Source organism: Arctopsyche grandis, chromosome 10, assembly GCF_051622035.1.
Source record: "Arctopsyche grandis isolate Sample6627 chromosome 10, ASM5162203v2, whole genome shotgun sequence".
In the NCBI taxonomy this organism is placed as follows: domain Eukaryota; kingdom Metazoa; phylum Arthropoda; class Insecta; order Trichoptera; family Hydropsychidae; genus Arctopsyche; species Arctopsyche grandis.
This window is the reverse complement of record NC_135364.1, coordinates 4,310,612-4,332,647: the sequence shown is the minus strand read 5'-3', so window position 1 is coordinate 4,332,647 and position 22,036 is coordinate 4,310,612. Positions and strand designations below refer to the sequence as shown.

At 32.0% G+C, this 22,036-nt stretch overlaps 1 protein-coding gene across 1 annotated transcript in view; it reads right to left on the bottom strand.

Annotated features, from left to right (window-relative positions):
- The window catches only part of LOC143918082 (uncharacterized), a 74,143-nt gene extending 56,196 nt beyond the window's left edge, over positions 1–17,947 (bottom strand). Inside the window, exon 1 of the mRNA XM_077439779.1 lies at positions 17,549–17,947. The gene's annotated coding sequence lies outside the window, so the exon portion shown is untranslated. The remainder of the gene's footprint in view (positions 1–17,548) is intronic.
- Between the last annotated feature and the right edge of the window lie 4,089 nt (positions 17,948–22,036).

Sequence of the window (22,036 nt, the reverse complement as noted above, 5' to 3'; positions counted from 1 at the left end):
TAGGTGATATTCCAAACGTGTGCCATTTATAAGATAAGAGTGAATCGCTCGTTTAAAGTCAATAAGAGTTTATCTCTCAAAATATAACAACGTTTTAATGCAATAATAAGTGGTTGGTGACATTTGTATTGCTTGCCTCGCTTGATAACCTTTTTCGTTTAAAATTACGTCATTATAAAAATTATTAAAAAAACCCAACGATAACACATGAATACGTATAGGGGATTGTAGCTTATTTTTTAAAAAATATGTGGGGTTTTTTATAATTTTTTTTTGTAATGTCAAATTTAATGTAAATGTTTCAATAACACAAATATTATGTATTTCTTTTTAAAAATATTTTGTAACGATATTGAGGCATTATTTTTTGGATTTTTCATACATACATATGTACATACGTTCCAATAAGGAAAATTATATTTGTAGTCGAAAATAATTAATGCTTTTATTTAAATATACCACATAATCACACTTGAAATGCTAATGAACAAGAGCGTGCACACATATGTACATAATAGAAGAAATAAATGTGTAGTATCATGAGAAACATAGTAAAATAATACATTTTTCCCGCTCAGCATGACTTCATGTACCAATCGCAAAAATTAATTGCATGAAACTTCCTCAGAATTTGATATATATGTAAATATTATATATGTATATTATCGAGTTGACATTATAAGTAACAATTCTACACAGGACTGGAAATTTTTAATATAATAATTTGAGGTTTTTCCGGAGTGCCTTTAAGTCATTTTTGATTGAGGATATAAAATGAATATACATATATCTTTTTAATATTTACCAAATAAATTATGATCATTTATGTGTTCTAATTTACATATATATGTATGTATCAAGGGTGAAAATAATGCTACAGTAGAATTTAATTGGGCAAAATTGCTACAGATAATGTATATTGGATTCTGCTGAAATATGAGTCCTTAGATTCTGCCACGTCATACTAGCAGTTTTGCCAAACTTGGTCTGAATCAACATCGACCGAATTTTCGAAATCCAATTTTTGTACGCGGATGACGTCACCACATAGACATTCACTGTTCGAATTTTAACAATGGTGATCACAGTCGGTGATTTGACTCAATGGCGCCGACTCTTTTGAGTGGAAATCATTGAGGAATCTCCTTTTGCTAAAAAGCTCATTTGAGACCGCAAATATTCGCCTGAGTCACTTCCTGCGACTTCTGGTTGGTATTTGTGTGACCTCAGTACTCAAAGGACGCGAGCTTTGTATCCGCATCGAGCGAAAGCTGCGAAGTCCCATCATTGCAAGAAATGATGCAAATTTCTTAGTTTATTTACCATTATTTGTATACTTTAAGATTTAAGTGGTAAAGGTAGGTCAACAAACCAAGAAGGCGATTATCCTTTATCACCTGATCCAAGAAACCTGTTGTAGCCGGATAGAGCAATTTTCTTATATCGGCGATCAAATGCCATTATAATCATTAGGGTAATTCAATAATGGACACTGGTCCAAATTTTTATGTATGCGAAAAAAATCCAAAATATATCTAGATCGAAACATATCCTTCAGATTAAATAATTAATATATATATATACATATATTTTAATTGCATCGATATAATTCGAATGGGTGTATCATGTACTGACGTAAGAAAACAAATTACGCAAATATTCACGGTGTTTACATAGAAGTAAGAAATTTGCAAGCATGGCTTTCACTTATCACATGATCTCTTTTTCCTTATCATCGTACGATACTGCATAGGAATGCATGTAAACAAATCAAAAGTCTGTTATACAAACCCGTTTTTCTTCTACGCATAATACGAGCATGGATATAGCACTAGTTTTCTATGTAGTGTACAAATCGGAAATTACTTAAATAGTTAAAACAGAAATGTTAATAGAACGCCAAAGGTTACCCGGATTCGTGTCAATGAGATCATATGAAAGGACAGACAAAGTTCATCTCGAAAGTATACGATTAGAATGTTGTTAAAATTGATAGTAAACGTGTATGAACGAAGTTATAGTTAAATTATACATATATAAACATTGTATATGATATTTTGAATCTTAAAAGGTTTATAGCTTGTAGAGTGGAAAATTGTTTTAGCTGGAATATATAAAAAAATCAATTATAGGATAGTCTTTCATGATAATCCAGGCCGTTTAGTAGGAATTCGTGCGAATTTGTCATACTGTGGGAAAATTTAGATTAATTAAGCGGACACAATCACGTTCTGAATAATTCCAAAGGGCGCGCAAATCATGACTTATGGAACATTTTATCAGAATATTAAACCCTATAAATTTCCACGATGGTTCGTAACGTAATTAATGGAAAAGTTTCTGCACGTCTGACTCGTTCGTTGTATTCGACGGAATGTGAGTCACACTTGCGAACTTATCAGACGTATCATAATAGAGGTAACTGTATAAATTATTATACAAGATATCTCACGGTTAAACTGGACAAATACGTATTATATATCAAATATGATATTTAATAATGGTTTTACGTTTTCTGAGCTGCCAAAAATAATTAACAAATATTAGACCATAATAATATTTATTCATTGAATACCTACTATAAGGGCGAAAACACATAGGGATGAACGGCTCGGCACGCGGTCTTAGCTTAGAGTCAACAAAGGGTGTTACCAGTTCATTGTTAATTCGTACGATCTTATTATTTTGACAAGTTTCTACTGCATTTATTCTAATATGGGATTAGCCGTTATCAATCACTGTCAAGCTTATATCAATACAAGGATATAATATCACCGAAAACACTCCAGGGGGTGATTTTTGGGACTGCGTGCCTCAGGGATGGCTAGGCATGCTTGGGTTTATTTTGCGTGCTAAAGAGTATCTAAATAAAAACATGTGCCGCGTGCCTCTCTGTGTAATTTCGTCCTAATTCTTCTTTTTAAATATGACATCTTATATTAAAATATATAATAATAGTGTTGTGCCCGTTGATTTTAACGGGTGGTTTCGGAAAGAAATTGATACATGAATAAAAATAAAATTATAAGCTATAAATAAATATGATGTAAGATAATTCATAGCCGCGTGCGTGTATTAATGCGCTCATTATACGCTCGCCGTTCACCCACGTCGAAGTGATGAATGAATGTGTGTGTGTCTTGATGGATATGTGTATGTGTGTACGCTCTCGCACATCTGACGCTGACGTCGACCGTTCCAATTCAGGCGCTCAATATCAAGAGCATATATCAGACGTTCAGGTCCCCACTTCCCCACTACCCCGCGTCTTTTTGACACGTTCGGTCGTCACGTCACATCCCTATGCATAACGTATAACTCCTGGTTTTCTAAAATTTATTTTTTTGAAATCTCCATACTTGTCCACGCACTCGCCACATACATACCCACATACCGACAGACATATGTACATACATCGCGTCCGTTTTTATATACCTATATATAATTATGCTTATGTGAGAGAGATGTATGCATTGCTAATATTTAAAATTTATCAATTTGAACTAGTGTCATTGGCTAATGTTTTAAGCATACATATTAAATATTTTATATTTCAAATATGAGCTTAAATTACACTGAGCAACAAAAAATGGCGTTTTTTTACTTACCAGAATGGAGACTAATCAATCCTTACTAAGTTTAACCTACTGAATTCGAATATGAATAATAATGATTTTTATTGGCTTCAACTTGTTTATGAGATATGAGCCTTTAAAAATATACTTAATTTTTACAGATTTTTGACTTTTGCAGTTTTTAACTCAAAATCTAGTATTGTGACAAAAGTGAGTATTGGAATTAATATTTAGATGTTTTTCTATTGATTGTGACTTTATTGTTTTAAAATATGTATAATTTGTTACCTAGACTTTTTTTTTCGAGCAATCCAGGGATTTATTGTACCAATTCTACATCTCACTATGTTAACAATGACTGGTTTTTAATCTCAGTATATTTTTATTTTATTTTAACGTACGAATTTGAGCGATAAATGATTTTAAACTACAATATGAAATGTTCTAGGTGGGGCGGGGTGCTCATCGCTCGTAAGTGAAAGTGAGATCAAATAATACGCTATCTATTCTATATCTCGCAACAACAACATTTTTTTACTCAATTTAAAATTATTTACAGCTCGAATTAGTAAGTTTAGATAAAAAAATCAATCCGTATATACGTGGTAAAGTGAAAATTAGGGAAATAAGCTCATAATATTACGGAAAAAAGTATATTTTTGTATTTATTTAATTTTGAAGCAATAAAAATCACCATCAATAAAAACACGAGACTATCGATTTCAATACTAGCAATGTTAGATTTGGAGTTAAAGACTAATAACCAAAAATCTGTAAAAATTACGCATTTTTTTTAAACGCCCATATCTCAGAAACGAGAAGAAGCCAACACAAACTTTGTCATATTCGAATTCAGTGGGTCAAATTTAGGAGAATGATTGATTAGTTTCCGCTCCAGTATTTTTGTTGTTTATTGTTCGGTGTTACATTAAATTATGTATAGTTAGCCGAAGTGGGATTTTTACTCGTCTCCTTAGTGCAATTTGTTAGATATGGTCTTTTTGAATCTCTATCATTTTTTTTAGAGGTTTTTTTAAACCCCTGAGTTACACCAGATCTGGTGTAACTCAGGGATTCATTTTAGGCCCATTATGCATTATGTCTATTGTTTGCTGACGACGTCAAACTATTATTTTCTGTCAAGGATGAGAGGCAAGCTTCTCTTCTTCTAGCTGATATTAACGCTGTCTTGGAGTTCAGTTCCATTTGGGCCTCGCAGGGAGGATTTTTATTTGCGACTGGTTCTAATATATTGGACATTCCCTACTTTGTATTTTATTATTTTATATTTTTACTTTATCTGCTATTATTATAATACTATTGTTTTTTATGATTATGTATAAATGTATTTTTTGTCCATGTATATATTTTTATATACACGTATGTGTATATATGTATGTATATGTATATGTATATATTTTTCTCACCACTGTGGAACATTAGGTACTGCTGCAATGCCACAATGGTCCAAACTTAAACTTAAAATAATATAAAGAAATGAACAGTGAGGAAAATATTTTATGTACCTAATTTCCAAAGTAAAAATTTATTATTATAAATGATAAATGATATTTGTGACAGTTTTCCGCTGGAAAATCTTAAGTAAATTCACATATTTACTACATATATACATACATACAAACAAAATTATATTGAATTAATTTTCATCTATTTTTTATATAAATATAATTGTTCTTCAAAATTGTGAGTATATACATATATAATATGTATGTATGCATATCAATATGAGGAATTATTATATTATATATCAATGTGAGCGTTTGATGAAAATTGAATCCAATTGAACTCACGATCTAAGCACAGTTTCCGTTTTCAATTAAGAATCACATTCTTGAAGTGTGTTCATAACTGTACTGAAGAATCGCATTTAGCACATTTAAGAGTCAGTGGTGACCAAATCAATCACTTTAAACATTGTGCAAGTCGATGTATCAATTTTTTAATTGGACTAAACAAGAGTACGAGTCTCTAGATTTTTCTGAATAAATAAAAAAAATCAACAGTGCTAGGTTTATAAATATTTAAACCGTTTAGTGAGTTATCGACCGGGCGCTGGCGCCACTCTATAAAACGCGAACGTTCTGTACATCTTTGGTAATATGACATAAGCGTTTCTGAAAAACTGGAGTTCAATTTGTGTAGACGAACCTTTTACGGATACGGGGTTGTTCTATTGCAAACAATTTTACTATTGCTAATCGAGTTTCGACACTGAAGTTCTGGGTATTCCCCGTCGACACGCTTCGCCACTATCTGGGTCACTATTATTTTTTTTTAATCGAAATAATTAGATTGGACGATCGAAGTGAAATTTCAGGAAAGCGATGGTCAAAGCTTGATAGGCGATCGATTTTACGGCCCGCTTTGTATTATGTAAATATCGGTGCGTGCCAAATGCCAATAGTATGATTCAAAGGCCGCAGTGGGTAAGGCAGGTCCAAAGTTTCAGAGGCGATATGTAATCTAGACATGACTAATTTTCGTGCTTTTCACGGTCGTGACGCTTCCCGGAACGATACTCAATAGTTTTCCAGGAATATTGGAGGGATTCCGTGGAAAGATGAGCGTATAATTGTAGGTTAATTCCCATAGAAGGTAAAGACCGAAGTGAAAAATGTCGCGTAACTTGTCCGTTATGCGGATACTTTTTTGTGAACGCGAATTTTTAACACTCCAAGATTAGGTCATGAATCAATAATAAACTATTTTTTATGAGTTAAATATAATATATGATTCAATCAACATTAGCCATAGTCGTGTGTTAAAAAATACCACTTAAAAATAAACATATGCACATATGCTTATGAAGATATCAAATGTGTCAGTCATTATACTACACATGTTTGATTATTTTTTTTTATTTTATTAATATAAAAATATTATTTATTTAAATCAGTTTACTACATGCTGAAATTTACACTCATGACCTACATACATACATACATACATGTGATTACGTATGAATTCTTATCTAGAAAATAATTTTAAAGTTTAAAGCTTTTAAAGGAATAATCGTAAACAATTGGGCACGAAGTGTGCTTTCAACGAAATTGTAAAATGTTTGTAAATTTCTTCATAATTTTTCGCTTTTGATTAATTAATAAAAATGCATGAAACCTTGGGAAACTGATTATGCCGAAAAAACGCAAATAATTATAAAACGAAATAACTGGTATTTAATAATTAAAAAAATGTGTAATAATTTGACTAATATCTACACATTATTCCATACCACTTTTGTGGTGGTGACTTAGTTAAGATATAATATCATTAAAGCATGTTCATTTTGCATCTAAATTAAAGCAAAATATATTGATAAATAGATAAATTTATTAAAAGGAAAAGTTCTCAAAAATTAAATATCTTAAACAGTATTGTTTTCATATGACTGTTGTAGTTCGTTCTTCATTCTAAGGTTAGGTTAGGTTAAGAAATAATCCGTCAAAAGCTACATACTATACATATACATATTTGACACCGTAAAATACATATTGGTGGCCACATTATTGGTGGTCTACTAGTAAAAGTATTATTTTAGATACACGCGTTTTCGTTTATGCGTATTTTGTATGGAGATTTTTGCATCAATTAAAAATATGTATTAAACTTTGAAATTTATTTTTTTGTAAATACATGTGTAAAATTTATTTGTTTATGTAAGATATAGTTTAATTGCTAATTATATACAATCATACAATAATAATACATCAATATATGCACACATGCATGCATATACATACATACATACACACACAAATGTACATACACGCAAATAAAATATAATAACAAATAACTACTAACACATTCATACAGAGGTATTCTAATTTCACCTGGCAGATTATTATAAGTAACAACACCTACAATATATCTTTTCTCCTCTTATTTAAATTTCAATTTATCGTGTTATACTTACATATATAAATCTAACCCTTTTATCAAATATCTATTGAAATACCTAGGTAAAATTTTCTTGTATAACTTATTAACAAAAACCAACATACATACATAATTTCAGAGAAACATTAACATGCATCCAATTCAATTCCGTTAGCATTGATCTTATACTAATACACCTATATACAGTGGCGGACTGGGACTGAAATAAGTGCATGCCAGGAGTCAAAGGGGGCCCACCCAGGGTTAAAAAATTTTGTCCCCCCCCCCATATAACAAAATTTTCTTCTTTCCATCACGCTAAAAATCAAGGGAAAAAATTTTTTTCAAAAATGGGAATAAACAAATTTAGGTACAAGAAAAATGGCAAAATCAACATAGATCCATACATTACATTGTATATTTTGTTTTAACCCTTGTCCTAGGTAAATAGAATGGGGGGGGGCAGGCAAAGATTGGTCAAATTGAATTTTTTTTCAAAAAATCTTTTTTATATCGGAATAAAAATGGAAAATATTCTTTGCATACACCTTATTGAGTTATAAAATATGAAAAAAATAAGCTTATTTTTGAAAAAATAAGCTTATTTTTTTGAAAAAAGTGAAAAAAGCACCGAAGGCGAAAATTTTTTTCCAAAAATCTTCACATGGTCAACAAAAATCGACCATCAAACCGAGTCACCAAAAAACTATCAATTAACTTAATTTCTACCGACTGTCTTTTCACTTTATCTATGTACATATGTATGTAATAAGTAATTACTAATAACAATAGATAAAGTTTTGTGATCATGCGAAAATTCGAAATGTGTGTGGCTCTGTGTCTGAGGGTGTGTTTCTGTGTGTCTTTTTATTATTTTATATATGTATATGAATATATAAAATTATTTTTATCTCAACCGGAAGTAGTACTTTTACCCTATAAGATCGAGGTATTTTTATTTTTTTCTCGGAAACTTTTAGACGTATTGAACTGACATTTCATATCTATAATTATAAACCTAATGCCAAGTTATATATAAAATTTCGTTATATATAAAACCCGTTAACCGAAAGTGACAGTTTCCTCCTGTTGGCAGTTTACCGGATTTTTCTTCCACTATTTTAATCGACCCTTTAAATATGTCTGCTCTTCACGATTTTATGTATAATTTCTTGTATCAATGTGATGAAAATATAATAAAAAAAATCATTAAATTTAATTAACCAGAAGTGGGATTTTTTCCTCTTAAAAAAGTCAAAAAAATTTTTTACCACACCCCTGAACGTATCAAGCTGAAAATTTATATTTGTATTCTTTATGTACTAAATTTGATAAGGTTTTGGTCAGAAAGCAATTTTATTAAATAACTATGTAATGACCGAATACATTACATATGAAGTTTAAATCTATTTCATTCGTTGTTTTGTGAGAAAATGGACGTTTGCAAATAAAATAAAAATACGAGAAATAAAAGCATTTGTGATTGAACCGATTCAGTAAAATATCAATTTAAAACCTTTCTTGAAAACAAAAAATATACGAACTTTAGGAAAAATAAACGTTACGCATCTGTTTTTGAGACAAAATAAAGTAAAGTGGACCTTTCTAACGATTCGCTCCATAGGATGAACAATTTCTAAGAATTTTACCCAAGGCATACCACTTAAAAACCAAAATATACTTGCTTTGAAATAATAATTTTTTTTTCAAAGCACATAGCAGCGATTATTATATTAGTTACCCAAAAGTAGCATACATACATAAGAAATAAATGTAGCATTCATAGATCCATAGTATCATAAAATTCATAATATTTTCAATTAATGTTAATCGAAAATCGGGATTTTTGGGGAGGGGGCCCCTATCCTATATTTCTATTTACATGGATGTGCCTGGATTAGGAATAGATTTTATATTCGGAAACTGTTTAAAATTGTGTATTTAAATCTTACTATATAATCGAAGTATAATCAAATGTTATTCTGAAAGTATGAAGTAAATTTAAATTGCTGGTTGATGATGAATCGTCCTATCAAAATTGTTTTAAGCAATTCAGTTTATATTATTCACGAAAATTAGTTTATTCCCATTTTTATTTCAGTAGGTAGTTGTTACATACATAGGTATTGGTATAAACATAATCTTGAGGTTAGAAATGGGCCCGGCAAAAGGGCCCATGCAAATGTTGAAACATTTCGAGCCTAATAAAAAAAGTTAACCGATCCTTGGGCTATTAAAGCAGGTTAAATTAGTTGTTTGTGTATATCGTAAGAAATTTGTTTTGTTGAAATACCCAAACCTTAGGTCCCAAAGTGCAATATCCTATAAATTTTTACACACGTGAAATATTTAAAAAGTTATTTAATTTTACTGAGGGCCCATATTTTCTAACAGATAGTGGGGCCCACATGCCATCGGGCATGTTCGCTTGTATGGCCAGTCCGCCACTGCCTATATAGATACTCCTCATGGCTCTATTTTATAATTTTTGCAGCCTATCTTTAATTGAAAAAAAAGTACAGAACAGAACTACGATACATAAAATGTGGTCGGACAATTACATTAAAAATTATAATTTTAGTGTTTTTTTGACGTTAGTATGTAATATTTGAAAAAGTGAAAAAGAAAGTTAACTAAGTGTGCAGATGGATTGGCTTTCAAATTCAGCGATGTAGAGTTTATTCAAAATATATCTTATTCTTTCTTTCTTTGGTTTTTTGAAATAAATATATCACCAACTAGAAAGTTTTCAAAAATTAAGTTTGAAAGACTAATAATATGAATAATTTGGCACACATACATGTTTTATTTTATTGTTACAAATCAATATACACTCGCCATTACAGATTTGCTCCAATGCGACGGGTGTACGTTAACGAAATACAGAATACATAAACAATCAGAAATCAGAAATGCAGTAATACATACATATACAATCAGAATATATAGCATATAACAATTAATCAGAAATAATAATCATTGAGACATCTATGGATTATTTTTAGATTTTTTTTTTTTGTATACAATTTTTATACATATAATAAATACGAAATTATAGAGATATCTATAGATTTCAGATTACTGTGTATAATTATTACAAATTATACACAGGCAGAGTTTGTGACAACAGGATTAGATCTAATACCAATTTTCAGGAACCGTTTCAGCAATGATCAGATAAAATTGGCAAACTCTGATAGAGAAACGATCGATTTGGAGTCACAAAACCCCCAAATCTAACCAGCAGTGGCGAGGACTCGAACCTTTGACCTCAGTGGTGCTAAATATATACGCTACCACTAAGCCAAACTGCTGGCTGTACGTATGTATAGTAAACGTAGATTGCATAGCTAATTACACAATTTCTGTGACAAGTGGATCCACCTTTTAAGAAAATGCAACTTGATTAAGTTACTAAATAGCATTTTTATGTAAATTTTCAACGCATCTGTCATAAATTCGATTGTTTGGGTAAAAAAATGGACCATAGCCAATAGTCGGCACGCTCGAAGATTTTTTCTTCGGATGACTGTGCACAAAGCACGTGTTGAAAATATCAATAGATTCTATATAGAACAGTTTGGGCTTTGGCTTCCTGAGCGGTTTTACCCACCACCAAAACAAAACAAAAAAAAAATAGAACAAACACAAAATAGTGATTTGCGGAATCCGTGAATTGAAACAGTTCGTAAGGGGAACAGGGGAAATCCTAGTGTTCGGATTTTCGTGCTGAGCGCGGAAATCTTTTCGGCAATAATAATTGACAATCGTTACGATTCCATTGTGCAATCGGACGAGTGAGCGTTTACTTCTCGAGAAAAATAAAAAAAAAAAACCAGTGAAGTCACGGTTAAGAAGAATCGCCAATACTTAACTCGTACATTTCGAAAACAAATGTTGCTCTACGCATATTGAATACGCATGTGTATGTAACGTAAAGAAAATTCACCTGTCCACAGATACATACATGCATATGTACATATGTGTTTCAAATAAAAAATGCAATATATCGAACGATGGGATGAAAGCCTTGCGGAAAATATTGTGCAAGTCTAACGCAATGGTGACGCGTATTGTTAAAATGCGGATACGGAGATAAAACAAGATGCTGAAATTAAGAGTGACTCATTGAAAAGATTTCGTTATGCACTCACAAAATATAACGGTACTTTCAGAAATAATAATAAAAATCTAATTTTCTCCCAAACATATCCGAAGAAATCCGCTTGGCGTTGACTTCGTTCGTTGATTGTTTAAATTTAAATAAATTACACACCGCTCAACGCAAATTAAAGCAGCTATATAGCGCAAGTTTTTAATTTAATATTTGAAATACTGTTTAAATAATATAATAGCAATGATTCAAAAGCGTAAATTTAAGATTTTATTTACAAATTGATCCGATAAAGTACGAATAAGTCACCCAATTAAATATTAATAATTAATATCTATATCTCATGGTTAAACTGATGTAAAAAAATGAGTGATTTTAATATATATTAAAAAATTTAATGTAAATATGTCGAATTATTTGTATTTCATTGTGTGAAATCGACTTTTCATCGATTTTTCCGATTGATTACTCGACGTATTGTGTGCAATTTTTTTAGCACAGACACGCCGAATTTCCCGCAATGGTCAATGATAGTTATTCGATACGGTCGTTCTTTTAGAAACGACACTGGGTTTTTCCAAAGATTTAAAATCAGTTTGTTTAACACGTGTAGCTTTTTTATGCAGGTATTATGTAAACATTTATATAAAATATCAGAAAATCAAAGTTTTACAATACTAATGTGTATTTGTAGACAAAATACATTAGAACGGGGTTCGTGATTTTTATCTTATATATTATAGTTTTCCTAGTAACGTATATACATTTTGTAGTGTATGACTGATAGTAGTAAATCCCCAACATGGTTCTGTGAAATGGACATAAGAACCATAGTGGTGTTTTGTTAGGGCTGTCAGTTTTTCCAAATGAGACGTTTTCCAGTAAAATTTTCATTTTGACATATTTGTACAAAAACTGGGAAAATCCCCCACCGTTGAATAGTGATTGAATGCTTTTTAAGAACGGTCATTATACGGTTTTTGTTTTCTTAAATGACGATCGATTGATCAAAACATTCGCTTTACACGCCAAATACTAATTACTTGCAGTCGTTGTTTTCGGTATGGTATAAAAGAAAATCAAGAATCTTCCTTATAAACTAGTCTTCAAAAGAAGTTAGATTTATTTGATGAGCAATATTATATGTATAAATGAACCGATTCAAACTTTTATAAGATATGTATGTACCAATTTCAAAATCTTCAGATTCAAATTGAACAGTGGCATCTAGCGTCAACTAGCAAAAGTATTAAATTATCGGATATTTCTAACTGTTCATTGATATTCAACAATTGGTATTTGAGGTTCAAGTTTCGATTAGTTTACAATACATATGTACATATGTATGTACTCACTCAATAAATATATGTATAGATAAAAAAACATTTGTTGACAGTATGACAATACATGATAAAAACCATCGGTTTGATTTTCATGAGCAAGTTTTCCACGCGGAAAACTCCCATGACGAAATTGCAAAAGTGGAAATTTACAACTCGTATTATGAAGTGCTATAAATGTTTTCAAATTACGAAGCACTCAAAGGTTAGTCGTTTATATAATATACAAAAGGAAAAGTCGGTTTGGTTACTGTTTGATGAAAATGTTAAAGACAATCCAATAATCAATTGCATGAGTAAATAACATTGTTACTTGAACTAATATATAATTGAAAGAGCGTCTAAAAGGTGAAATTTTGAAATAAATGGTTGAATTTCCATGATGTGACTACGTCATATGTTGTCCCGCATACGTGACGTCCTTTACGTCACTAGTGACGCTGGTCACGATTGAAAGTTTTTTCTGACCATCGAATTATTTAATATCAAACGATTCGAATAAAAATTGGTAAAAAGGTAATTCCCGAATCGGGTTCGTGTCGATGACTGAAGTTCAAAAGTTCTCATAAATAAAACTAATAAAAATAAGCACCGGAAAAGACGGAATATGAGGAAGACTATTTATATAAAGGTTTTTCTCAAGTGTGCGAATAGACTGAAGCTTCATGTATTTTTCCAATTTATAAGCGGAAATCGCGTTGGCGTCTACGTCTTCATTAGATCCATTGAGACTTACACGACGAGATAAAAATTTATTAATGGTAGGTATTAATAGATCGTACTAAATTAAAAATTAAACGCTAGGACGACTGTATGAATCTTCCGTTTTCATAAGAAAATCTCAAAAGACATTTGCAATATAAGCGACATCAGTTGCATTTCAAAGTTCAATAGTAAGAATGGGAAAAACCCAATCGAAAACAATACGAATCAATTCAAAATCATTGACGTGACAGATGAACTATAAGAATACTGATGAAGGCAAATCGATGTTTAAAATAGCAAAAGAAATAAACTCTTAACCACGTAATCAATTATTTTTTTTATATATTTATATATGTACTGTCCTCAAAAATATTACTTAATATTTTAAAATTGAAGGTATTTGATATACGATGTTTGTTTATAAAAAAATAAATGATGATGTACATAATGAGTTTGTCATCAAATGAACAAATAAAAGTAAAAAGCTCGTTGAAATTCATCAAATCAACACATTATAGCGTTCGTTGAACTTGAATAAACCGGTTTGACATAAATCTAGGTTAATATATCATTGCTGACGTGCGTTCACATAAATATAATGGGAAAATTCCGCCAAAATATAGTGACATCTATGTAGAGTTTGCAAAAGCTTTGGAAAACGCGAAAATTATTTTCATCACACAATGGTTTTCGCTTACGAAAATTGTAGTGTCATCTAACGGTAAAATCGTGAACCTCGCGAAAAACTATTTGAGGAAAATGCGCTTTTATCCATTTAGGAAGCGAACCGGATTCGCAAATTTTAACGGTTTGGATCTGGGCTAAATTTTCCAAATAATTTCATATTATTCATGGCAAAAAATTTTCATTGATTTTTTTTATGAAAATATCAACGTATCAATATAAAAAATTTATATTACGCAAAAATGATCAATTATTTTACATATATTATTTGTATATGAGAACATATTATTTGAGGAACTTATATGAGAATTTTTCCCAACATAAACATGAAACTTGATACCAGTCTCAAGCACGCAGGGACTTGGAAAAACCTCCCGGAAATAGGGGAAAACTACCAGAACAACATCTCAGACTATCGATCTGTCTGCAGGCGCCACACAGCCTATATAATTTAGCTGAAATATCCTCCAACAAACCGCCCATTCCGCAAAATATGTACATTTCATCGCCGAATAACAACGATCATGTCAAATATTAATTAGGTGTTTTAATTTAAATACATTTACATATTTTTTCAATATTGACACAAATGCAGAATGAAAAAAACCGACATTCATTCGTTGACAACGACACAGCGCTAAATCGACATAGTCGTTACGTTGTATGTTTTACATGCCATAAACTAGGATTAACTGCGACCTTATTATAGTGTTTAAATGTGCATTATAAAACAGAAAATCCTCTCGAAAATTTTTTTTGTGTACAAAATTATTTCTTGTGTCATTACTTAACACATAAAAAACACACAATGAAGATTCAAGGTTTTCCTCAATATTATATGAAGTGTAATTACATCACGATTTTAAGCATGTTTATCGAAATCTTATATAAAATCATAGTTATGTGATTTCTAGTCAGCGTAGTAATATTTACAAGGCTTTAATCAGTTTTTTAATAGATACATTTTTAGCGTGTAACCGTTTGAAACTTTGCCAATGTGAATACTTGTACAATACGAGGAAATAAATAAACGGTAATAAATCTTTATCGATAAGGGTACAGAGCTGTTCAATCTTTTATACTATAAATTATATTTAATAACTATTTTGAGACGCGTCTAGAATATAAAAGAAGGCCTTGATACACAACAATTATTTCACATGAATAAAAAATACATGATAATTGATCGGCGAGACAATGAGGTATTGTTATTCGTAGCGTAGAATCGATGTAACTGTTTATTATTTTGGAGCTCAACTTATTATATTATAATATGATTACACTGTACGATGTGTTTATATTATTTCTAAAATATACCTGTGTATATCTCAGTGGCAATTATCCAAAATATTTAAACGTGGAATATGAAAATAGATCAGTTGGTCTTGTATATACAGATAGTGACATTTTGTCAGTTACTGTCTGGTAGAATGGTATGTCTGGTTCTATTTTCGATCCATTTTTTGACATTGAAAGAACGTCATTCGTAACATGAATAGTCGAGTCTGTTGTATCAATTAAGACGTCTAAGAATGTTACACTGCATAAATCATTTTCAACATGTGCAAAAAATTATGTAAATGTATGGAAAAATATATCAGAAGATGCAACATCATCACGCTTCAGTGTGTAGTAATACCACAAAATACCACAAAAAGGAAAATATTGTTTTTTAATTAAAAAAATATAGGTAAAAAATTCTTATAAGGAAACAAACATTCTTAAATACTCATCTAAAGTTTGACACAACTTTTATGTAACACTTAATATTTTTTAAATAACTTTTAACTTAGCTACAACACAACAATGTTGTTTCGAAAGATTGCGCAACAAATTGAGACATCGCTCCAAACAACTAAAATAGCTCGACCCAGTGTTAAAATGTACCACAATATACACAATGTAGACCAAAATGAAGTGAATTATATTCAAAAATAACTTAAAAGTCATAGTGTAATAGCAAAAAAAATATTTCAAACACACTTGAAAGACCTGCCTATTCGAAACCAATCGCTTATGAAGTATTTTATTTTATTCGATGAACCTTAACACACTAAGTAGCCATCCATTGACATCAGGTTCGATAATGAAATCCTACGCTAAGGAGCTTCAAACAAATCAAATAATAATTAACAAATATTCTTGCTTGTTGAAATTGTGATGTATTTTTTTTATATTTTATAAAAACTTCCATTATGCACCCTCTGTAACATCTTTGATTTCGCAAAACCCGTGTTTGTGTTTCAACAGCAACATTTGCTTTTAGCAATGCTAAAAGCAATGTACATATGTATAAATACATACATACATACATATGTCAAAAAACTCAAATTTTAACATGTGAATTTATAGATGACTATTCATTTAAGCTGAGTTCCCTCATTTTATCTATCCTCAAGTGCGTATGGTCAATAGTTCAAAGCATATTTTCTTTCGAAGTTTTGAGTGGTTTTAGATAAAAAAGGTCATTAAACGTCATTTAAGTTTTGAATGTGCTCAGATTACTATTCGATTGTGGTCATCGAGTGTTAGAACGAGAATCTGATCACAATATTTGAAATAATTTTAGTCAAAATATTTTTTAATTGTACTCGAAAAACAATCTTTATATCGATCAAAGTGCCAGGGCGGTGACCTGGCTCATAAAGAAATACCAGGACGGTGACCTGGTCCGACTACACCCCTGGCTACGAGCATAACTAAAATAATATAATTTATGGCAGGATATCGCGTCAAGCTTCCTCATTTCTCGCAAATAATAACGACAGTTTTCTCAGAATTTGCACAACGTCGTCTCCATTGGTATACTGTTTACAATTGTTTTTGTGACAGGTCGGCGACCTGGCCCGACTACACCACTGGTTAAAATGTGCCACAATATAGACCAATTTGAAGTGAATTATATTCATGTTTTACATGTTTGATATGTTTACATATTATCACTACTCTAGTTTACATATTATCAATAGTTTCATCTAATCACACACAATCTTCCATTAAGAAAAAAAAACACTTGAAAGACCTGGCTATACGAAACCAATCGCTTATGAAGTATTTTATTTTATTCGATGAACCTTCCATTGGCTTCAGGCTCGACAATGAAATCCTACGCTAAAGAGCATGAGCAGAAATGAAACACCAAAGAGCAGACTCTGGAATCTCCACGTACAGAGAGATCCGCCACACGGTACAGGTTCTCCAAGTACATACAAACACGACAGTAGTATTCTCACCGTGGTCCGACGACTGGTTTTTGCTGGAGTCGACGATGCCACTACTAATAATAATCGGCTCGGTTCAAAACACTGGACCGAGAGGAGAGCAGAACACACTTCTCAGAAGAGACACCAGTAACGGCTCACGGCACCCGCCTACTGATATACTGTGTTGTACACGAAATATTTGAACACACACACACACACACAGCACAGTCACTGGTCTCTAACTGGGGATCTGTCGGCGAGGGATTGCACAATCGGAGGCTTTGAGGCTTCCTGGGTGTTGGGACCGGTTTGGTTTTGGGTCGGATGGGGTATTTTGACAATTGTCAAGAGGTCAGCGCCGCAAGCGGTCCGTGTTGCTTGCGAAGCACAACTGAAGGCGAAACTGGCAGTTGGTTTATTTTTGTGTGCGCGCAATGTGTGCGGTAGAGCGTGCCACGGGGCCGCAATACTGAGCCCATACACTATGCGCATTTCTCACTCGGATGCTTCCTCTTGGTATTTGATGGCATTTAGCGTTGTCATTTGCAGTTTGAAATCGGTTCTAGTGAGTTTTCAACAGGTCTGAAGGTGCTGATCGGCGTTGACTCGGCCTCGGTAATATATGTAGTCAGTGAATCGTATACATTTCAACTTGCTAAGTGAGGTGTTAATATTCTAAACTTACCAGGCGCGTAACTACATATGTACTATGCCGCACGGGTATGCGGTGCATGCGGGCCTTTCAGATTTGGGGGCCCAAACGGATTTTACATTAAAATACTACACATTATATAATATCTAATAATAATAGCCAGCAGGGTAAAAGTCGGAATTATAGACAGGGCGGAGACTGCTAGGTCGGAAGGGAGGCTAGATCAAACCGCTCCTTCCAGTGATTGGCTACTCTTTGCGATGCCAATAGTATTGCCGTGCCCTGAATTAACTCGACTTCTACCTGATGAAATACTCCGACATATATTGCCTGGTTTGCATATAATTTCGGACGGTTGGGCAGCGTACGGAAATATTCCATATATTGGGAATGGAATATACACGCATTCGTTTGTGGTTCAATACAAATGCATCTAAATATGAATCAAAACGGGCACGCGTTGTACCAAATTGACGCCTCATCTTTCTTTTCACACGCAACCATATATTTTCCACATTTTGCGTATGTACAATTTCACTATCATTTGGATCCACGAAATTATCCTGGTGAACCACTTTTATCGGAATTCGCAATATTCTGCTGGGGAGCAGACGCCGGGGGAGCAGACGCCGGGGGCGCAGGCGCCGGATTCTGGTATACATATAATTCCGAAAGAGACCTAGTATATATGTTTGTTTGTTCGTGTCAGTCAATTTAATAAAAAAAAAACAAATGAATACTCAAATAAATTTAATAAAATGTTAACTACAAGATTAGTCATGTTTAAGTGGTTTACATTACAGCTACCGAGCGAAGTACATTAATCAATCTCAAATAGTGGTGACATAGTAGGTAGGAAAGATATTTAGCCAATTTTACCGGGAACCGTTTCAACAATGAAATCAGAGAAAATTGGCAAAATATGATAGGAAACGATCGACCTGGAGTCACAAATATCCAGGTCTGACCAGCAGCACTACAGATATACTTATATATAAATTTCTTTTCAATCGAGGTCAGCTCATGGGATCGAACCCGGCGCCTCTCGACGTTAAGCAGAAGTTTAACGACCGAGCTATGCTGCTGGCTAATATATGTATATTTTTTTAGATTCAAATAAATTTAATAAAAATACAAATTAATATTTACTATAAGATTCGCCATGTTTAAGCTATTTACATATATTACAAATACTGAGCGAACCCGGGTAAATAAACCCAATGTTAAATTAAAAAAAATAATGGTTAATAAAATATTGTCGTTTCATTTGTGTATCGTGAATCACGTTCTCTTATTTTATATTGTTCGAAATTTTCTATGAATAGCATATATTATGAATATTTATAAGAGTTGAAAATAGGTTTTTGAGATTTTTTCCTATTATGCTGTATATATTACAGTAGAAGTATATTTTTAGTTGTAATATTATATTGGCGTTTTAGGTCATTCATATTTGAATACAGCTCAACTAGTAAATAATATCTATATTTACAAGCGCAAATACGCTATCAACAATGTGCGGCAGTTGTAATAATTGTTTATCGATGCTTTTGATTAGCCAGGAAAGCACATTAGGGTTTACCTGCTAGGCTTCCTGTATGGAGTACAATAGATGAAGTTTTGTTTTTTGCAAATTGTTGATGTTTTTTTTTTAATTTTCATCTTTAAGAGAAAATTAGTGCAGTGAATGCTGAATTAATGCTGTTTTAACACGATGGCCGTTTTTACAGTTTGCTTTGTAATCGGAGGAAGAGAAAGGTGGAGAGGTTTACATATTTGTAAACAGGTCGAGCTGATGTCATTAATATATTGTTATGGTTTGTTTTGATATTCTAATATAATATAACTGGCTTACCGGTTAACCAGTATTGCATTAACAGTTGCAGAGATAATTGAAGGATGATCTTAAATCATATTTAGCACTTTTTGAGATGATATAAGTTTGTGATCAGGTGATCGGTTTTGAGCTTACATATGCTTGCTTACGTGTGTATATTTTTATTATAACATACATATGTACATACATACATCATATGTAATATGACTGGAATTACCCCAAGGTGACACATATGGTTAGATTATTTTTGTAAATATGTACATATGTAAGTACTAACAATTTTTCAAACATAACAGTACATAGAATAAAATAGAGACATCTATGGACAATCAACAAATTCTTTTGATAAACGGCAAATTTACGAGAATTAATTTATGTAGGTAGCATACTTTTATAAGATCCAAAAAATTCAAGATGCTTCTAACTCGAATTTGTGAGAAAATGAGTGGAAGGATGCCAATTTATTGGATCCGTCACAAAAAGTAAGCTGGAAAATTGGAAAATTCTGTGTTGTTGATAACCACGTATTTCATCGGGACTTGTGAACCTAATTGAGTGCACTACACTATGGCTAAAATGCTTTTGAGTTGAATATATTTATGGATATATGCATCTACTTACTTTATATTATTAATGACTTTATAAAATGCTACTTAGTTGATTTTGAATAGATTAGCCTTTATTTGATTTCCCGGCTTATATCAATAATCAAGTTGATTGTAACATTAATTACTGGATTTTCCATCTTTTTCCACTTAAAATTATCCATCATTTTTCACGGTTTTTCCATTCCCACCATTCTAATACGATAATGTTAATTCATAGAAAAAAATAAACATTTAAATTTATTCAAATGATTTATTTATAATGGTGATTTTTTTCTCACTAACAACCGTTAAAAACATACGATTAGTCTACGAAAGTTTATAAAAATTAGTCATCAACTGTTAAAAAATATCTTTGATTAAAATATTGACATACATTTAAAGTGAGTGTAAACATTTTACTAAAATGAAACCATTGAATAAAATAAGTTTCGCGAGCGTATAGCGGTCACTCAACCATCCGCATTCATTCACGGATCGATTCTTTACTTGTTTCCATTGACGCACTTGATTTGAATATGTATGTATGTGACAATTCGAAACGTCGATATGAAGCATATCGATGCAAATAATAAGAACATGGATGGTAAAATGATAAAATTTTGACATAAATAACGAACGTGTAAAAATTTTGTATGAACTCTGTGAGAGGACCGTGACCTTAATTGGCATAACGCTTAACACGCCTACGTTTATTACCAAAATTTACGCAGAACCAATTGAGCAATGCAAATATGGACTGTCTGATGTTATAACCACTATCCAAAAGAATTCAATTGCTTTATTACCCATTAAAATATCCATCGTTCTAACAGAGAACCACGCCAAGTTAGAAGGTGTATTTTAATAGCGGAAGACCGCTCAGGTATTATCGATACTCTCATTCGATGCCAAAGAATTTGTCTAATTATATTCACAATATATTAAATCTGGTTAGTTGAGAATACTGATATAGAATAGCGTTGTTGTGACCACATTCAAGTAACTTTATCCATTCAAGAATATTATATTATGAACAGTCAGTTCTGGTGTACGATTCTTAGAATGCTAGAAATATCGGGGAAAAATCAATATCACCGACAAGTGTGTTTTTAATGATAACAAATGGTAATATTCGTCGGATCGATGGGTGAATTTTCCCGAAACTATTACTCATTTAATGCCTACTGGTTGGTGGCACTACTGAAGCTATTTTCGTTTTATGGGGTTGGCGTGTTTCGTGTGAAATTAGCTTATGTTTCGATCGAGGCGATAAGAAAAGCCGTATGGAAAATCTGAGGGTTGGGAAAATTGCCTCAAGCTTATGTAATTTAAGTTTTTTCTATTTTTCGTACGCAAATGTGACATTTTTCTATGTGATAAATACCCATGGATTAAGAAAGTATTTTCAGAACATAATGTTTGCATTAAAAAAAACGCTTTAT